We start from the raw sequence: 18304 nt of genomic DNA, 5'->3' as shown, positions 1-18304 counted from the left end.
TAAATTGAAAGCATATCAAATAAATTAAAAGGATGGTGCACAAAATATGTCAAAACTCAGCTGCAGAAGCAATGAATAAAAGCATGTCGAAGTTTAAAAGAATGCAAAATCTCCAAGATTAGCGATGTTTTACTGAAGCTCGAAACTTAGGGTGGGTTTCAGTGCAAGATGTGTTTAATAGTTCCCATAGTGAAACTTCGTTTTGAAATCTGGAAGAAAATCCAAAGAGGTTCTGGTTGCATGTGTAGTACACCAATGGCAAGACACAACCAATACCTTCACTGCGCAATAGCTGTGGTAATGTTACTGATGACAGTGCTACTAAAGCAGGGTTACTAAACACGGATTTCTGAAATTTCTTCACCAAAGACAACAAAGTAAATATTGCAGTATTCAGATCAAGAACAACTGCAACTGTGAGTAACTTAGTAGTAGCTCTCCTCAGTGTCATAAAGCAGTTATGGTCTTTCAGAGAATGCTGATACAATAGCTCCATTAGAAATCATATATAGCCACTCATTTGATAAAGATCCATACCTAGAGACTGAAAAGTTGCTCAGGTCACACCAATGCTCAAGAAAGAAAAGAGGAGTAATCTACTAAATAACAGACTCATATCACTAATGTTGATTTGCATTAGGATTTTGGGACATATATTGTGTTTGAATATTATGAATTATCTCAAAGATAATGATTCATTGATAAATAGCCAAGATAGATTCAGAAATATCGACCTTTTAAAACACAGCTAGCTCTTTAGTCACACAAAGTAATAAGTGCTGTCGACTGGGGATCTCAAATTGATTCCATATTTGTAGATTTCCAGAAGACTTTTTGAAACAGTTCCTCACAAGCATTTTCTAATCATGTGGCATATTGTCTCAGTTGTGCAACTGGATGTGTGGTTTCCTGTCAGAAAGGTCACAGTTCATAGTAATTGATGGAAAATCGTCAAGTAAAACAGAAGTGATATCTGACATTCCTCAAGGAAGTGTTATAGACCACCTGCTGTTGCCGATCTACATTAAGAATTTAAGAGAGAATCGGAGCAGTCCTCTTAGATGATGCTATCATTTACAGTCTTGCAAATCATTTACTGTCTTGTAAAGTGATCAGATGATCAAAATGAACTGCAAAATGATTTAGGCTACCTATCCATATGATGCAAAAAGTGGTAACTGACCTTAAATAATAAAAATTGTTATGTCATCCGCATGAGTAGTAAAAGGCATCTACTAAATTTTGGTTACATGATAATTCACGCAGATCTAAAGGCTGTGAAGTCTACTGAATACTTAGGAATTACATTTACAAATAACTTAAATTGGAATGCTCATATAGATAATGCGGTGGGAAAGCAAACAAAAGACTGTGATTTAATAGTAAAACATTTAGAAGATTAGGATTACTAAAGAGACTATCTACAACTATACTTGTCTGTCCTCTTTTGGAGTATTCTGCATGGTGTGGGATCCTTACCAGATAGGACTGACAGAGGACATAATTTAAAAGTTCAAAGAAGGGCAGCTCATTTTGTTTTATTGGGAAACAGGAAAGTGCATGCCACAGATATCGCATGTGAATTGGGCTGGCAGTCATTAAAGCAAAAGCATTTTGCTGGAGCAGGTTCTTAAAATTTCAATCATCAACTTTCTCCTCCGAATGTGAAAATATTTTTTTAGAGCCCTCTTATATAGAGAGAAATGATCTTATAATAAAATAAGAGAAATCAGAGCTTGTACGGAAATATTGAAGTGTTTGGTTTTCCTCAAATGCTGTAGGGGAGTGGAATGGTAGATAAATAGGTTGAGAGTGGTTCTCTGAACCCTCTGCCAGCATTTAATTGTGAATTACAGACTAGTCATGCAGATATAGATAATGTAGATAGGCTTTCAATATTGCGCACTGATTCTTTAATGTTATACATTGCTCAAATACTTTCGTGGTGCTTTGGAGTGACCCCTTTAAAATAACACTTTACCAGTCTTCTTAATATGTATTTTGGTAACCAGGTTGATAAGAAGTTAAACAATACTCTCTTATTACTCCCCAGTTTTGGGTTTTATTAATGAACAAAATCGCCACAGTGTTCCATATCAATTACTGGCTGAAGTTTCCTGCTGATGGAACCAATATGATTTTCTGTGTTTCTGAGCATACAGGTTGTGTACGCTGTTTGGAGTCTGGTGTATGCTGAATCAAATGTTTTTATTGTTTTGATCTTCCATCTGAAGATTGGTTTCATGGAGTTGCCCATGCTAGCCTATCCTGTGTGACCCTCTTCACCTCTGCATAACTACTGCAGCGTACAGTAACTTGAACTTGCTTACTGCAGTCAGTTTTTGGTCTCCTACAGTTGTTACCCCCATTATATTCACAGATGACCACATATTGTGGAAATTGCATACTGTAATGTAGGATGCAATAATAACGTATGGAAGGTTTCTGTTGAAAATTACGAATTATTTAGGAATAAAGGAGATGGCTCACCAAAAGGCAGAAGCACTGTCTCATCGATAGGCACACGAACAAAAGGTATGTAGAATGAGATTTTCACTGTGCAGTGGAGTGTGCACTGATATGAAACTTCCTGGCAGATTAACACTGTGTGCCGGACCAAGAGTCGAACTTGATACCTTTGCCGTTCGTGGGCAAGTGCTCTACCATCTGAGCTATCCATGCACGACTCACGACCCGTCCTCACAGCTTTACTTCCACCAGTACCTCGTCTTCTACCTTCCAAACAAAGGTACGTTGCTTGGCGAGCTTCCAGAATGCACTTTCTTTTTCTAGCTGTAGGGAAAATGTGCGCGCGCGCGCGCGCACGTATGTGCGCACACTCACACACACACACACACACACACACACACACACACACACACACACACACACATTCTCACATGCGCATGCATGTCTCCTAAGCTGTGGTCGCTCAACTGCCAGCTCTTTACTGGCTCACGGTGAGTGTTCTGGAGTGAGGTGGGGCTTTAGAGTGGGGTAGGATGGGGTGGGTTGAGGCAATGTGAGAGATGGAGAGAGATGGGAGGGGTTTGGAGGGAAGCATTTAGTGGCTCGTGGGAGAGTGGGGAGCCATCTGTGGGCTAGCTAGGGGTGCAGGTAGAGGGGTCAGGCGACAGACAGCTGGGCACTCATAGACTGGGGTGTGACGTGAGATAACAGCACACAACTAGCTGATTTGGGGGGGGGGGGGGGGGGAGAGGGATGAGTGGCGTGTGTGGGGGGGGGGGGGGGAGGCAGGGGGGCTGGGAGTTAACTTGGATTTAGGCCAGGAAGCAAAGGATGTGCTGTATGGCTACGAAAGTTGAGTATTCTTAAATAAGATCAGCTGGTGCCAATGTATTGGAAAGTAACTGGCACACAAAGTGCAATTGTGGCTCCTTTTTCTTTGTGAAAGAAGAAAAGAGAGAGAAATCGTCTCATTAGCGAAACAATGGCAAGAGACTACTATTTCTTGTTACTTACACTGCTGCTTTCTTTGATAATGATCAACAAGAACCAAATAATAGACTGTGTATGATAGAACATGTTCTCAACGAGAGTTTGTTTCATTTGTATAACATTTTGTTCCATCATAGATGCTGCACTTACAGTTTCATATATGCATTGCAGCAGCAGACACAATAAAAGTAGCAATCAGCAGTGCTTAGTTTGTTGAATGGGTGAAAAATATGCCATTGTCCCAGTTCCACATATCCCCAAAATTTGATTCTGCCAAATTCTGTACTCTCTGAAATCGAATGTTTAATCCAAAGATGAAAGTGAACAAGTTTGATGCAGTATTGCTAATATTGTTTATTACTCATCTTGCTGAATGAAGTGCATACCGTGTCCTTTCTGAAAGGTTTGCAGACGTAATGCACATACACACATACACACACACACACACACACACACACACACACACACATGCGCGCAAATGCAGATCACACATACATGACCACTGTCTCTGGCTGCTAGGGCCAGACTGGGAGCAACTGCGCATCATGGGAGAAACAACGGTCGTGTGTGTGTGTGTGTGTATGTGTGTGTGTGTGTGTGTGTGTGTGTGTGTGTGTGTGTGTGTGTGTGTGTGTTTTGTCCACTTTGGAAGAAGACTTTCTGATCGAAAGCTTACGTGTTTAGTAGTCTTTTTGTTGTGCTTGTCTGTGACCTAACATCTCCTGTATACTGTGAATAGCAATGTATCTTTTTTATAATATGGTCATTATTCCAGCCTAGATTTTCTATTGTTTGTTTCCTTTTAAGACCTTATAAAGACAGTTGCTGACAATTTCTTTTTTCTTATTGGAGAAAAGCAAAACCATATGGGGGCCAGAATTCGATTGTAAATGAATATGGAATAGAGTATTTTTATTCTCCCTGTATGCAGTGTCACACTTCATTTCTGGCAGCACCACCTTCTCAACACATGACTGTCACCCACCACCTCACCATAGTCTTCAAGTTATATCCTATAGCACTTCTGGGTGGACAAATAGATGAAGGATGTAGTTTAAAACAGTATAACTAAACTTAAAAGTCAAACTGCCCTTTTATAGAGACTGCCATCATTATTTAAACATACTAAACAATATCTAAAACAGTCGAAAGAAATTTTTTTTCAAAAGAGCAGAAAATTGTAGTGAAATTCATGAAAGGATTGTTTTAAATTGTTATATCTTAAATCAATAAGTATGTCAGCATTTCCCAGGATTTTCTGGCTTAATTAAGACTAGGTCATGCCACCACAGTGGTCAGACAGTGGACTTGCCTTCGAGAGGACAACGGACCCGAGTCCCATCGGGCCACCAAAATTTGGCTTTTCCTCGATTTCCCTAAATGATTTAAGACAAATGCTGGGATGGTTCCTTTAAAAAAGATGACATTCAGCTGAGAAAGCTAATTTCTGTGGCACGTCTGATGACACAGTGCTGGTGGAAGCACGAGTATTTCAGAGCACACCAGTCATTGCACATTGTTAAACATAGGGCTCTGCTGCAGACAACCCCCGTATGTTCCCATGTTGACAACACTGTTGAATTACAATTTCTGTGGCTCGGGAGCAATGAGATTGGGCAGTGAATCAATAGAAATGTGTCATCTGGTTGAATCATTCATGTTTCGCATTACACCTGCTTGACGGTTTTGTGCACATACACTGTCAACAGAGTGAATTGGTGCTTGAAAGGTGCACTTTGCTACAGACGTAGGCCAGTGGGAGCAATATTATGCTATGGAGGACATTCACCTGGTCTTCTGTGGGTCCTGTGGTAGTAACTGAAGGCTCCATAACAGCTTTGTTCTGTGTGAACATTATTGTGCACTGTCCGCACCCTGTCCCTAATGAAGGTGACATGTTTCAACAATATGACTTTCAGTGTCACGAGGCCAGAATCAAATTCACCCCTTCTGAATCTGATGGAATACATCTGCGATGCTATCAGATACCAGTTCTGCACCCAGAAACCACTTATCTCCAATTTATGGGAATTACGTGACCTGTGCTTAGACATGCGGTGCTGCATAATGCTGGGAACATACCTCACATAATGCTGGGAACATACCTGAAATTTGTTGAACTTGTCCCACACAAAATCACTGCTGTATTGTGTTCCAACAGTGGACAAACACATTATCAAACAGGAGGTCATAGTGTTTTGTCTCATCAGTTTATATATTCAATGCTTGAATGAAAGGTGTGCTCTTTTCCTATTTTCTGCCATTGCGTGTATGTGTAAAGCAGGATGTTCTACCATTTGGGCTTGTTTATATGAAGGCTGTCAGTATTACCACCTGCACAGATACTAAATGCTCCTTTTGTGAAGACCTTTTATCTTGAGAACACTTTTAACTTTGTTTCACAAATGGCAGCACAGTTTCAAGAAAGCTTCTTAATTTAATGTAATAGTTAAAATAATACCTTCAGCAAAAGATGTGTGCGTTGGAGTGGGGAAAAAGATTGGAGATGTATGTAGTTTAATTTTCGTAAATTGTTAAGAAGGTTAACAGCTTGGCATGCTAAGATAAATTCAGACATTCTCTAAAAAAAGAGAATAAGATTAATTTAACAGAATCAGTGAGGTATACAAATTTAACAACAGACTTGTAGAACCATTATTTTGTAGGTCAGATTAGATTAGATTCAGCTTTTGTTCCAAGACCCAAAACATGAGATGATTCTCATGGGTGAGTAACATGCCAGAAAGTATAACATAAAAAATATAAAACATTTGAATACCCTGATCGTTTGTCAGGAGTTAGTCAAACTAGGTGAATACAATACAAACTGGAACAGCTAATATTTTCAGAATTGATACGCTGTCAGACTGAAACATTGTTATGCACTATTAATAAATTTATCAAACAAAAAGTACATAATCTTGACTGTTATGACAAAGTGCTCTCAGAACTGAAATCTAACAGACATTCTTATTTAAGCTGGCCTAACAGCCACTGTTAAGATATTCATCTATAGAGTCTTTCAAACTCTGTTTAAACCATGCTTTATCTGATACCAAGTTTTTAATGGTGTCTTTCTTCCACAGATAAATTGTGTTATAATGCGAGGTTTTAATGAAGATGAAGTGTGCAGTTTTGTGTAGTTAACAAAAGAGAGTAATGTTGACGTAAGATTTATCGAGTACATGCCTTTCAATGGCAACAAATGGAATGATGGAAAGATGGTCTCATTTAGTGAAATGCTCCAAATAATTAGAAAGCAGTGGCCTAACTTCGATCCTCTTCCCAATGGGCCCAATGATACCTCAAAGGTACGTGCAGTATTACATATGAACATACATTGAAAATAATTTAATGTTTATGACTTACTACCAATCACAAGAATACTTCACATCTGCTGGTGGTATGAGAGATGGACTGGTTTAGTTATATATTTCTCATCCCATTCAGTAAGTCTGTCCTGGCCTGGGTGTCTCTGTAGCATTTCTGCAACTCTCCCTATTTCCTAAACCTTGACAAGCCTTTTCTTTCTTCCCTTTTCCTTCCCCTTCATTGTTTCTGCCAGAAGAAGAAGCCACTGGCTCCAAAAGCTTGCACATTTCCGTAACTTTAAGGGGAGTTAGAAGGGGAAAACATTCTTGTTCACTTTTTCGGGTTTTTATCTGATTATAAAATTTGCAATTTTCCAAAAAAATGATATGTATATTACTTATAAACTTGCGTGGGAAGTATTTTATTTTATTTTCTAAAATATAATATACACCAGTTGAAAATGTTAAAATTTTTACATGCATTATTTCGAGACCTAATAAAATCGGTAATTTTTTATATACAGGGTAGTCCATTGATCATGACTGGGCCAAATATCTCACGAAATAAGTGCCAAACGAAAAAACTACAAAGAACGAAATTTGTCTAGCTGGAAGGGAGAAACCAGCTGGCGCAATGGTTGGCCTGCTATAAGGCACTGCCATAGCTCAAACTGATATCAACAGTGTTTTTTAAAATAGGAACCCCATTTTTTATTACGTATTCGTGTAATACGTAAAGAAATAGGAATGTTTTAGTTTGACCACTTTTTTCGCTTTGTGATAGATGGCGCTGTAATAGTCACAAACATATGGCTCATAATTTTAGACGAACAGTTGGTAACAGGTAGGTTTTTTAAATTAAAATACAGAACGTAGGTACATTTGAACATTTTATTTCGGTTGTTCCAATGTGATACATGTACCTTTGTGAACTTATCATTTCTAAGAACCCATGCTGTTACGGCGTGATTACCTGTGAATACCACATTAATGCAATCAATGCTTAAAATGATGTCTGTCAACCTCAATGCCTTTGGCAATACGTGTAATCACATTCCTCTCAACAGTGAGTAGTTCGCCTTCCGTAATGTTCGCACATGCATTGACAATGCACTGACGCATGTTGTCAGGCATTGTCGGTGGATTACAATAGCAAATATCCTTCAACTTTCCCCACAGAAAGAAATCTGGGGACGTCAGATCCGGTGAACGTGCGGGCCATGGTATGGTGCTTTGACGACCAATCCACCTGTCATGAAATATGCTATTCAATAATGCTTCAACCGCACGCAATCTATGTGCCGGACATCCATCATGTTGGAAGTACATCGCCATTCTGTCATGCAGTGAAACATCTTGTAGTAACATTGGTAGAACATTACGCAGGCAATCAGCATACATTGCACCATTTAGATTGCCATCGATAAAATGGGGGCCAATTATCCTTCCTCCCTTAATGCCACACCATACATTAACCTGCCAAGGTCGCTGCTGTTCCACTTGTTGCTGCCATCGTAGATTTTCCGTTGGCCAATAGTGCATATTATTGCGGTTTAGGTTACCGCTGTTGGTGAATGATGCTTCATCGCTAAATAGAACGCATGCAAAAAATCTTTCATCGTCCTGTAATTTCTCTTGTGCCCTGTGGCAGAACTGTACATGACGTTCAAAGTCGTCGCCATGCAATTCCTGGTGCATAGAAATATGGTACGGGTGCAATCGATGTTGATGTAGCATTCTCAACACCGACGTTTTTGAGATTCCCAATTCTTGCGCAATTTGTCTGCTACTGATGTGTGGATTAGCTGCCCCAGCAGCTAAAACACCTACTAGGGCATCATCATCATTTGTTGCAGGTCGTGGTTGGTGTTTCACATGTGGCTGGACACTTCCTGTTTCCTTAAATAATGTAACTATCGGGCGAATGGTCCGGACACTTCGATGATGTCGTCCAGGATACCGAGCAGCATACATAGCACACGCCCCTTGGGCATTTTGATCACAATAACCATACATCAACACGATATCGACCTTTTCCGCAATTGGTAAACGGTCCATTTTAACACGGGTAATGTATCACGAAGCAAATACCGTCCGCACTGGCGGAATGTTATGTGATACCACATACTTATATGTTTGTGACTATTACAGCAGCTGGCCAGAGTGGCCGAGCGGTGCTAGGCACTACAGTCTGGAAACGCGCGACCGCTACGGTCGCAGGTTCGAATCCTGCCTCAGGCATGGATGTGTGTGATGTCCTTAGGTTAGTTAGGTTTAAGTATTTCTAAGTTCTAGGGGATTGATGACCTCAGAAGTTAAGTCCCATAGTGCTCAGAGCCATTTGAACCATTTTTGACTATTACAGCCCCATCTATCACAAAGCGAAAAAAGTGGTCCAGCTAAAACATTCATATTTCTTTACGTACTACATGAATATGTAATAAAAAATGGGGGTTCCTATTTTTAAAAAATGCAGTTGATATGAGTTTGACCTATGGCAGCGCCATCTAGCAGGCCAACCATAGCGCCATCTGGTTTCTGCCTTCAAGCTAGACGAATTTTGTTCTTTGTAGTTTTTTCATTTGATGCTTATTTCGTGAGATATTTGGCCTGGTCACTATCAATGGACCACCCTGTAGAAAGCTGTGGATTGCTGTGTTATGAAGGTTAAATTATGTGTTTGTATTGGTAGCAGTGTCAAAAATAGTATCGTATCTTTTCATAGTATAAACATGCTTTGTATATTGAAGTGCTAACGTTTTTCCGAGGAAAAGTGACGAATAGACTGGTAAATCTCTCAAAAAGTATGACTCCAAAATGAAGTGTTTTTAAGAAATGTGGGTTTCATGGTAATAAATTTTTGAATAAAGAGAAACATTGTATTCAGCATGTGGTGTGTGAAGTTACAGACAATGAAATACTGGCAAATTCATGAGTATCTAGAGAAACACCCATTAGTGCTTCGAAGATTAAAATAAAACATAGTGATAACACAGTTATCTCAAAACAAACCTCATGCAAACGGTAGGTTAGGTTATATTCTGATACATTTACACATCCTAATAGGGATGTTATGTGAATGTGTGTGCTGTATGTTTGTGGAGGGCCAGTTAGTTTACATGAAGACATTGAGGTATCAAATGGACAAGCCAGGAAACTTATCATTAATTCTGCCAGTTGTAAATATACTCATTCATTTTGGAGTTCTGATAAGTGTAAAGATAATTATTTTAAAATAAATATTAGGTGGTTTTATGGATTGAGAGCTATTGGCAAAGGACACACTGCAGCAGAAACAATGTGTGTCGTGATGTATATGCCACGCCCACTTTGTAAAATGGACAAGTATGCAGGATTTATTGGAGCTGCTGTGAAATCTGCTGCATGTGATTCAATTAAGGGTGCTGCAAATGAAGCTGCTGAAATAAACGATGGTATGATTGACATATCAGTAGCTTTTGGGGCACTTGGTAGAAGTGCAGCTGCAGTTCTAAGAATTCTGTTGCTACAGTGACCAGTGTGGATACTGGAAAGCTAATAGATTTCCAAATTTTAACCAAATATTGTTATAAGTATAAATCAGGGAATGAAGAAGGGCATATCTGTGACAGAAATTATGAAGGACAACTAGTCGTACGGAGGCCTGTGCAGCTGTTGAAATTTATAATCGATCTGTAAACTAAAGGGGAGTGTGTTACACTAAGTTCTTAGGTTAGGCAGACTCAAATGCATATAACAGTGTAGTAGCCACTCAGCCTTATGGTGAGAAGCTTATCACAGAAATGGAATGTGTTGGTCATGTCCAGAAGAGGATGGGTACCAGATTGAGGAAGTTGAAACAAAGTTTGAGAGACAAGAAATTTTCAGGTGGTAAGACCATAAGAAGCAGGCTGACAGACAACATGATTGATTAACTACAACAGTATTATGAGATTGCCATTAGAAATAATACTGAGGATTTGTTGAAAATGAAGCAGGCAGTATGGGCTACCTTCTTCCAGAGACTGTCAGCTGATGATAAACCAGTACACCATCTTTGCCCTCCTGGATCTGGTTCATGGTGCAATTACCGCAATGCCCAGTACTCAAACAGGTCATACAGCCATAAACATTCTATCCCAGCAGCAGTTGTGGATATCATAAAACCTGTTTACAGAGACCTGGCAATCCTGAATTGTTGAAGAAGTGTCTGCATTGTCAGACTCAAAATCCCAATGAGTCGTTCAATAATCTTATAGTGTCAATGTCATCGTAACTGCCGTCTGCGTCACGTCTGCTGTGCAGCGAGCTACGCTAGTTTAAGTATTAACTCTATTTTTCTTACTTGTCACTTCTTCTTCCGTGTGTTTTTGCTTTTAGGAAGCTTTAATTGTCGAGTGCTAGTAATAGTGTTCCATAGATTTTGTGTTTGTTTTGAATACAGTCAGAGAGAGTCCGTTTAGTCAGCCATAGTGCCAGTAGTGCTAGTGTTTGTTTTGAATACAGTCCAGAGACAGGTAGTGCTATTTTCATTGTTTTCTACAGGAAGTATCTGGTAACCACAATTTAGTCAACTATCAGCCGCCTTTAGTGAATTAGCAGTCTAGTTATAAGTTGATTAACTCTCTACAGTAAATTGATTTCTTAGGATGGATAGGATGTGAGACTGCTGTGTACGGACACAGGAGGAGCTGGCCACTGTTCGCGAACAGCTGAACGTGTTGATGGCCGTGGTTAGCCGTCTTCTGGCTGCTACCTCGGAGTGTAGTGGCAGTGGGGAGTCTGGTGCATTGCATGGTACACCCCAGGTGTTACATGCTTCACCCACTGACCCTGCTGTCGACACATCTTTGCGGGTACCGGGCGCGGTTGGGCCACTCTCTTCCCAAGGGGAGTGGCGGGTTCAGCGGCGTTCGTGGCGCACGAGGCGGAGGGTCAGTGTGGAGGCTGGCCGTGTAGCATCGTCCGTTCTGCCTGTGAGTGGACATGTGGCCACTCCTTCAGCAAGGTCCGAGCAGGCACATGGGGGGGGAGGGGTTTATTAGTTATTGGGAGCTCCAACGTTAGGCGGGTGATGGAGCCCCTTAGGGAAATAGCGGAAAGGTCGGGGAAGAAGGTCGGTGTTCACTCTGTCTGCTTGCCGGGGGTCTCATCCGAGATGTGGAGGAGGCCGTGCCGGCAGTGATAGAGAGCACTGGGTGCACCCGACTGCAAATTGTTGCTCATGTCGGCACCAATGACTCCTGCCGTCTGGATTCAGAGGTCATCCTCAGTTCGTACAGGCAGTTAGCAGAGTTGGTGAAGGCGGAAAGCCTCGCGGGGTGGAATCTGAGCTAACTATTTGCAGTATCGTTCCCAGAAACGATAGTGGTCCTCTGGTTTGGAGCCGAGTGGAAGGCTTAAACCAAGGGCTCAGACCACTCTACGGAGATCTGGGGTGCAAATTTCTCGACCTCCGCTATCGGGTGGAAAAATGTAGGGTCCCTCTGAATAGGTCATTTGTGCACTACATGCAAGAAGCGGCTACAAGGGTAGCGGAGTATGTGTGGAGTGCACATGTGGGTTTTTTAGGTTAGAGAATTCCCTCCCTAGGCCCGACAAGACACCTCCTGAGATGCGGCAAGGTAGGAGTAGACAAAATGCAACAGGGAATAACAATATTAATGTGCTAATAGTAAACTGCAGGAGCGTCTATAGAAAGGTCCCAGAACTGCCTTGATTAATAAACGGTCACAATGCCCACATAGTACTAGGGACAGAAAGTTGGCTGAAACCAAATGTAAACAGTAATGAAATTCTAAACTCAGATTGGAATGTATACCGCAGAGACAGGCTGGACAGTGAAGGGGGAGGCATGTTTAAAGCGATAAGAAGTGCAATAGTATCGAAGGAAATTGACGGAGATCCAAAATGTGAAATAATTTGGGTGAAGGTCATGGTTAAAGCAGGCTCAGACATGGTAATTGGATGTCTCTATAGGCCCCCTGGCTCAGCAACTGATGTGGCTGAGCACCTGAAGGATAATTTGGAAAATATTTCGAGTAGATTTGCCCACCATGTTATAGTTCTGGGTGGAGATTTTAATTTGCCGGATATAGACTGGGAGACTCAAACTTTCATAACGGGTGGCAGGGGCAAAGAATCCAGTGAAATTTTTTAAGAGCTTTATCTGAAAACTACCTTGAGCAGTTAAACAGAGAACCGACTCATGGCGATAACATATTAGACCTTCTAGTGACAAACAGACCTGAACTATTTGAAACAGTTAATGCAGAACAGGGAATCAGCGATCATAAAGCAGTTACTGCATCGATGATTTCAGCCGTAAATAGAAATATTAAAAAAGGTACGAAGATTTTTCTGGTTAGCAAAAGTGACAAAAATCAGATTTCAGAGTACCTGATGGCTCAACACAAAAGTTTTGTTTTAAATACAGATGGTGTTGAGGATCAGTGGACAAAGTTCAAAATCATCGTACAATATGCGTTAGATGAGTATGTGCCAAGCAAGATCGTAAGAGATGGAAAAGAGCCAGCGTGGTACAACAACCGAGTTAGAAAACTGCTGCGGAAGCAAAGGAAACTTCACAGCAAACATAAACATAACCAACACCTTGCAGACAAACAAAAATTACGCGAAGCGAAATGTAATGTGAGGAGGGCCATGCGAGAGGTGTTAAATGAATTCGAAAGTAAAGTTCTATGTACTGACTTGGCAGAAAATCCTAAGAAATTTTGCTCTTATGTCAAAGCGGTAGGTGGATCAAAACAAAATGTCCAGACACTCTGTGACCAAAAAGGTACTGAAACAGAGGATGATGGACTAAAGGCCGAAATACTAAATGTCTTTTTCCAAAGCTGTTTCACAGAGGAAGACTGCACTGTAGTTCCTTCTCTAGATTGTCGTACAGATGACAAAATGGTAGATATTGAAATAGATGACAGAGGGATAGAGAAACAATTAAAATCACTCAAAAGAGGAAAGGCCGCTGGACCTGATGGGATACCAGTTCAATTTTACACAGAGTATGCGAAGGAACTTGCCCCCCTTCTTGCAGCTGTACCGTAGGTCTCTACAAGAGTGTAGCGTTCCAAAGAATTGGAAAAGGGCACAGGTCATCCCCGTTTTCAAGAAGAGACGTCGAACAGATGTGCAGAACTATAGACCTATATCTATAACGTCGATCAGTTGTAGAATTTTAGAACATGTATTATGTTCGAGTATTATGACTTTTCTGTAAACTAGAAATCTACTCTGTAGGAATCAGCATGGGTTTCGAAAAAGACGATCGGGTGAAACCCAGCTCGTGCTATTCGTCCACGGGACTCAGAGGGCCATAGACACGGGTTCCCAGGTAGATGCTGTGTTTCTTGACTTCCGCAAGGCGTTCGATACAGTTCCCCGCAATCGTTTAATGAACAAAGTAAGAGCATATGGACTATCAGACCAATTATGTGATTGGATTGAAGAGTTGCTAGATAACAGAACGCAGCATGTCATTCTCAATGGAGAGAAGTCTTCCGAAGTAAGAGTGATTTCAGGTGTGCTGCGGGGGATTGTCGTAGGACCGTTGCTATTCACAATATACATAAATGACCTTGTGAATGACATCGGAAGTTCACTGAGGCTTTTTGCGGATGATGCTGTGGTATATTGAGATGTTGCAACAGTGAAAAATTTTACTGAAATGCAGGATGATCTGCAGTGAATTGATGAATGGTGCAGGGAATGGCAATTGAATCTCAATGTAGACAAGTGTAATGTGCTGTGAATACATAGAAAGAAAGATCCCATATCGTTTAGCTACAATATAGCAGATCAGCAATTGGAAGCAGTTAATTCCATAAATTATCTGGGAGTATGCATTAGGAGTGATTTAAAATTGAATGATCATATAAAGTTGATCGTCGGTAAATCAGATGCCAGACTGAGATTCAGTGGAAGAATCCTAAGGAAATGCAATCCGAAAACAAAGGAATTAGGTTACAGTACACTTGTTCGCCCACTGTTTGAATACTGCTCAGCAGTGTGGGATCCATACCAGATAGGGTTGATAGAAGAGATAGAGAAGATCCAACAGAGAGCAGCATGCTTCGTTATAGGATCATTTGGTAATTGTGAAAGCGTTACGGAGATGTTAGGTAAACTCCAGTGGAAGACTCTGCAGGAGAGACGCTCAGTAGCTCGGTACGGGTTTTTGTTGAAGTTTCGAAAACATACCTTCACCGAGGAGTCAAGCAGTATATTGCTCCCTCCTACGTATATCTCGCGAAGAGACCATTAGGATAAAATGAGAGAGATTAGAGCCCGCACAGAGGCATACCGACAATCCTTCTTTCCACGAACAATACGAGACTGGAATAGAAGGGAGAACCAATAGAGGTACTCAAGGTACCCTACACCGTCAGGTGGCTTGAGGAGTATGGATGTAGATGTAGATGTAGACCAAAAAATGTTTTTCTCGTAATGAAGACACTAAAGTGGGGGTCAGCTATGCTGTTATTGCTTTTAATGATGGCAAAATTGGTAGCGTGAAAGTGCTACAACATATGGGAATTAATTCTGGAGCAAACTGCATCAGAGAATTTGAATGAATGGACAAGGTTTGCATTGGTAAAGCAAAGTATGCAGCACAGTTGGCCACTACGGAGTCCAGAAAGAAGAAAACAAGAAAAAACTTAAAAAAGATCAAGAGGATGATATACAGTAAGGTGCAGGGTGCTTCTGAGTGACTAAAAATAAAATGTTAAGCATATATTGAGTTACAGTCTATTAAAACTTTAAAAACTCTTCCTGAAAATTTACATTTTCTCTTGCATTTTTCCCTAAATCTCAGAAACTACTTCGAGTAGCGAATTCAAATTTTCAGGGAGTAATAACATACGTATCCTGAGTCTTCTTAACTAAAAGAAAAACATAATGTTATGTATAAATAAAATTATTTAGAATAACATACAAAAAAGTACACAAAATTTTAACTGTGTAATTAAAAAATTGTATTTCCAAAAGCAGTGGCTGAAATGCAATTATTGTAAGACTCAGAACATATAGTTTAATGTGCTGTAAAAGTTTCTTGTCAATGGCTACAGTTGTTCCTGAAATACGGGGAAGTTAAGTCACTAAATTTAACATTGTCAGGATAGGGCGTTCAAACTCCCCTTAATGCACGTTTTCTCCTTCCTCCACTTGGTGAGCGACACATTTATAGTATTTTCACAACAGCAGTAGCTATTTTCTTACAATTTCTTTTTGCAGGCATACCATGTCCCGGGCTTCAAGGGATGTGTGGGATTTATTACCTCAATGAGTGAACACTTCTGTGGCACGTGCAACCGTTTACGGATAACAGCTGATGGCAATTTGGAGGTGTGTCTCTTTGCGAATTCAGAGATATCTCTCAGGTGAGTGATGAAACATAGAACAATCGTGTCCAAGTGAAAATTCATGCGAGGAAACCATAAAATTACTAGAAGACTGACAGACTGATCAGTATTTTACCTTCAGGAGGTGAAATTCCAAAACTTCTTATAGACACATTCGTTCCTCTTGTCCTCACATTAGTCGTGGAGTCCGAGTGACCTTTCAGACCTTCAGAAACTTATCCCTCTTTCCTCTCTCATGAAGGAACTGATAGTTCCAAATGCTGAGTATAGAATAATACTTTTAAACTGTTTGCCATGCACATTAGGTATGTGGTTGGTATATGGAAGAGATAAACTGCAGTTAAATCCAGCAGGTATGAAATGAGTAATCTTTTCTTGAAGTTTTCAGCTTGCACCCTCCTCCCTCCCAGACATACAAACCAGATGCCTCTAGCTAAATAATTTGTGAGTATATATAATTTGCCTCTGTCAACATCAGGTTACACTAACCTATTTGTGAGATTAAATTAAAGGAAAGTAATCAGGACTGGAAATTATGTAAAGACATTTTTAGCTATGTCCCTAGGTTGTAATAAAGTTAACACAGTATTTCTGTCCATGTGATGGTAGCTATGATTCGCCAGCCAGCGTTGCCAAGCGGTTCTAGGCGCCTCAGTCCAGAACCGCGCGACTGCTACGGTCGCAGGTTTGAATCCTGCCTTGGCTCAGATGTTAAGTCCCATAGTGCCCAGAGCCATTTGAACTGTGATTCATGATTATCAGAGTCTATATGTTCCAAATAAAAATTGGAACTTCATGTGTATAAATGTACAAATTATTAGACAATGGGACCAACAACTGACACTTTTAAATTGATGACTAGACTAAGAGATTAATAATAGGAAAAAAACTGCAAGATACTTGGCGATAAGTTTGTTTCAGGACAAGGTACGAGGGGTGAGGGGTGAGAAGAATCAGCTCTCTCTTTGTGAGCATAACAGAAATCCTTTATCAACCCATGGTAAAATAAGATATAAAAATACAGGGTCAAACAATTAAGTATCTTAAAAACCAAATGACTAATAAAATTGAAAGCTAAGAAAAGTAAGTTCGTAGTAAGTAGGGTGAAACACAGGGGGCTGCAACATATTGCCATTGTTGTTTGACTTGTCTATCAAAGAAAAAAGAAATGGATCAAAACAAAATAAAAGTGAGAATGGAAATGTATCAGAAGCAGATAGGAATAAGCAAGGAACATATTCTTTAATAAATAAAAAAAAAAACTGACATGTGAGGCAGATGTTCCTACAATTTTATGTTCAAAGCACAGCAGTCTGTGAAAGCAAAATATTTATGACATTGAAAAAAGAAAATCAGTGAGTGAAAAGTGTGTGTAGGTGAATTGTGGTGAAAGACTGGATATTGGAACTTCTGTTAGGCTGCCCAGTATTAGTTAACTTGGTAGTAAAGGAGCAAGTTTGCAAGGGCAGATAACTGTTTGACTACGTAAAATAGAGTGGGAGTATGGAAAAGCTAGTCCAAGATAGGATGAAAAAGGTAACAGCAACTTAAAAAATGAATTGATAAGTTACCATGAACCCCATTCCAATCTAGTGAATGCAGTGGTTGACAATATCTTGTGACATTCGCCTATAAGGCTCAAACAATAATTGCTAAATAAAAATACAAAATGTTGACAAGACTGTATCTAAGCTGTCACTCTCTTTTGAAACAAGGGTGTTTAAACCAACAAACACGCAGGAAAGCAGGGACAACTCGCACACTAGAGAAGGATGGGCAGTATCATTGAAGGAGTGAGCATAAACTGTGTGGAATATGTGTGGTGCAAGTAATGAGAAGAGGAAAAATGTTGATCTGGAAACAAGGGAATAAAAATTTGCCACGTGAAGACACAACATGGTACTGTGCTGATGAGTGTGTACAAGTGGTGATATACAATATACATTGATAAAGGAACTCTGCATTGGGGCCAGAAGACCACGCAATGCTCTTTGAGAGATGTCCTCTACTATATATCTATGGAGAGTTAGGGGGTCAGTATACAACTCTCCAGGCTGTTATCAACTTCCAGAAGTTGCAGACACTACTTCTCACTTGAGTAGCTCCTCAGCTGGAACTACAAGCAGAGTGTACCCTATTCCAGTCTGTCCACCGAGCAGAATTTCCCGGCTC

General features: G+C 40.3%; 1 pseudogene; it reads left to right on the top strand.

The window, feature by feature from the left end:
* The window catches only part of LOC124799608, a 47748-nt pseudogene that overhangs the window by 10396 nt on the left and 19048 nt on the right, over positions 1–18304 (top strand).

Source organism: Schistocerca piceifrons, chromosome 1 (assembly GCF_021461385.2).
Source record: "Schistocerca piceifrons isolate TAMUIC-IGC-003096 chromosome 1, iqSchPice1.1, whole genome shotgun sequence".
NCBI classification, from domain to species: Eukaryota; Metazoa; Arthropoda; class Insecta; order Orthoptera; family Acrididae; genus Schistocerca; species Schistocerca piceifrons.
The sequence above is the reverse complement of the archived record's forward strand: the minus strand, read 5'-3'. Positions and strand labels throughout refer to the sequence as shown.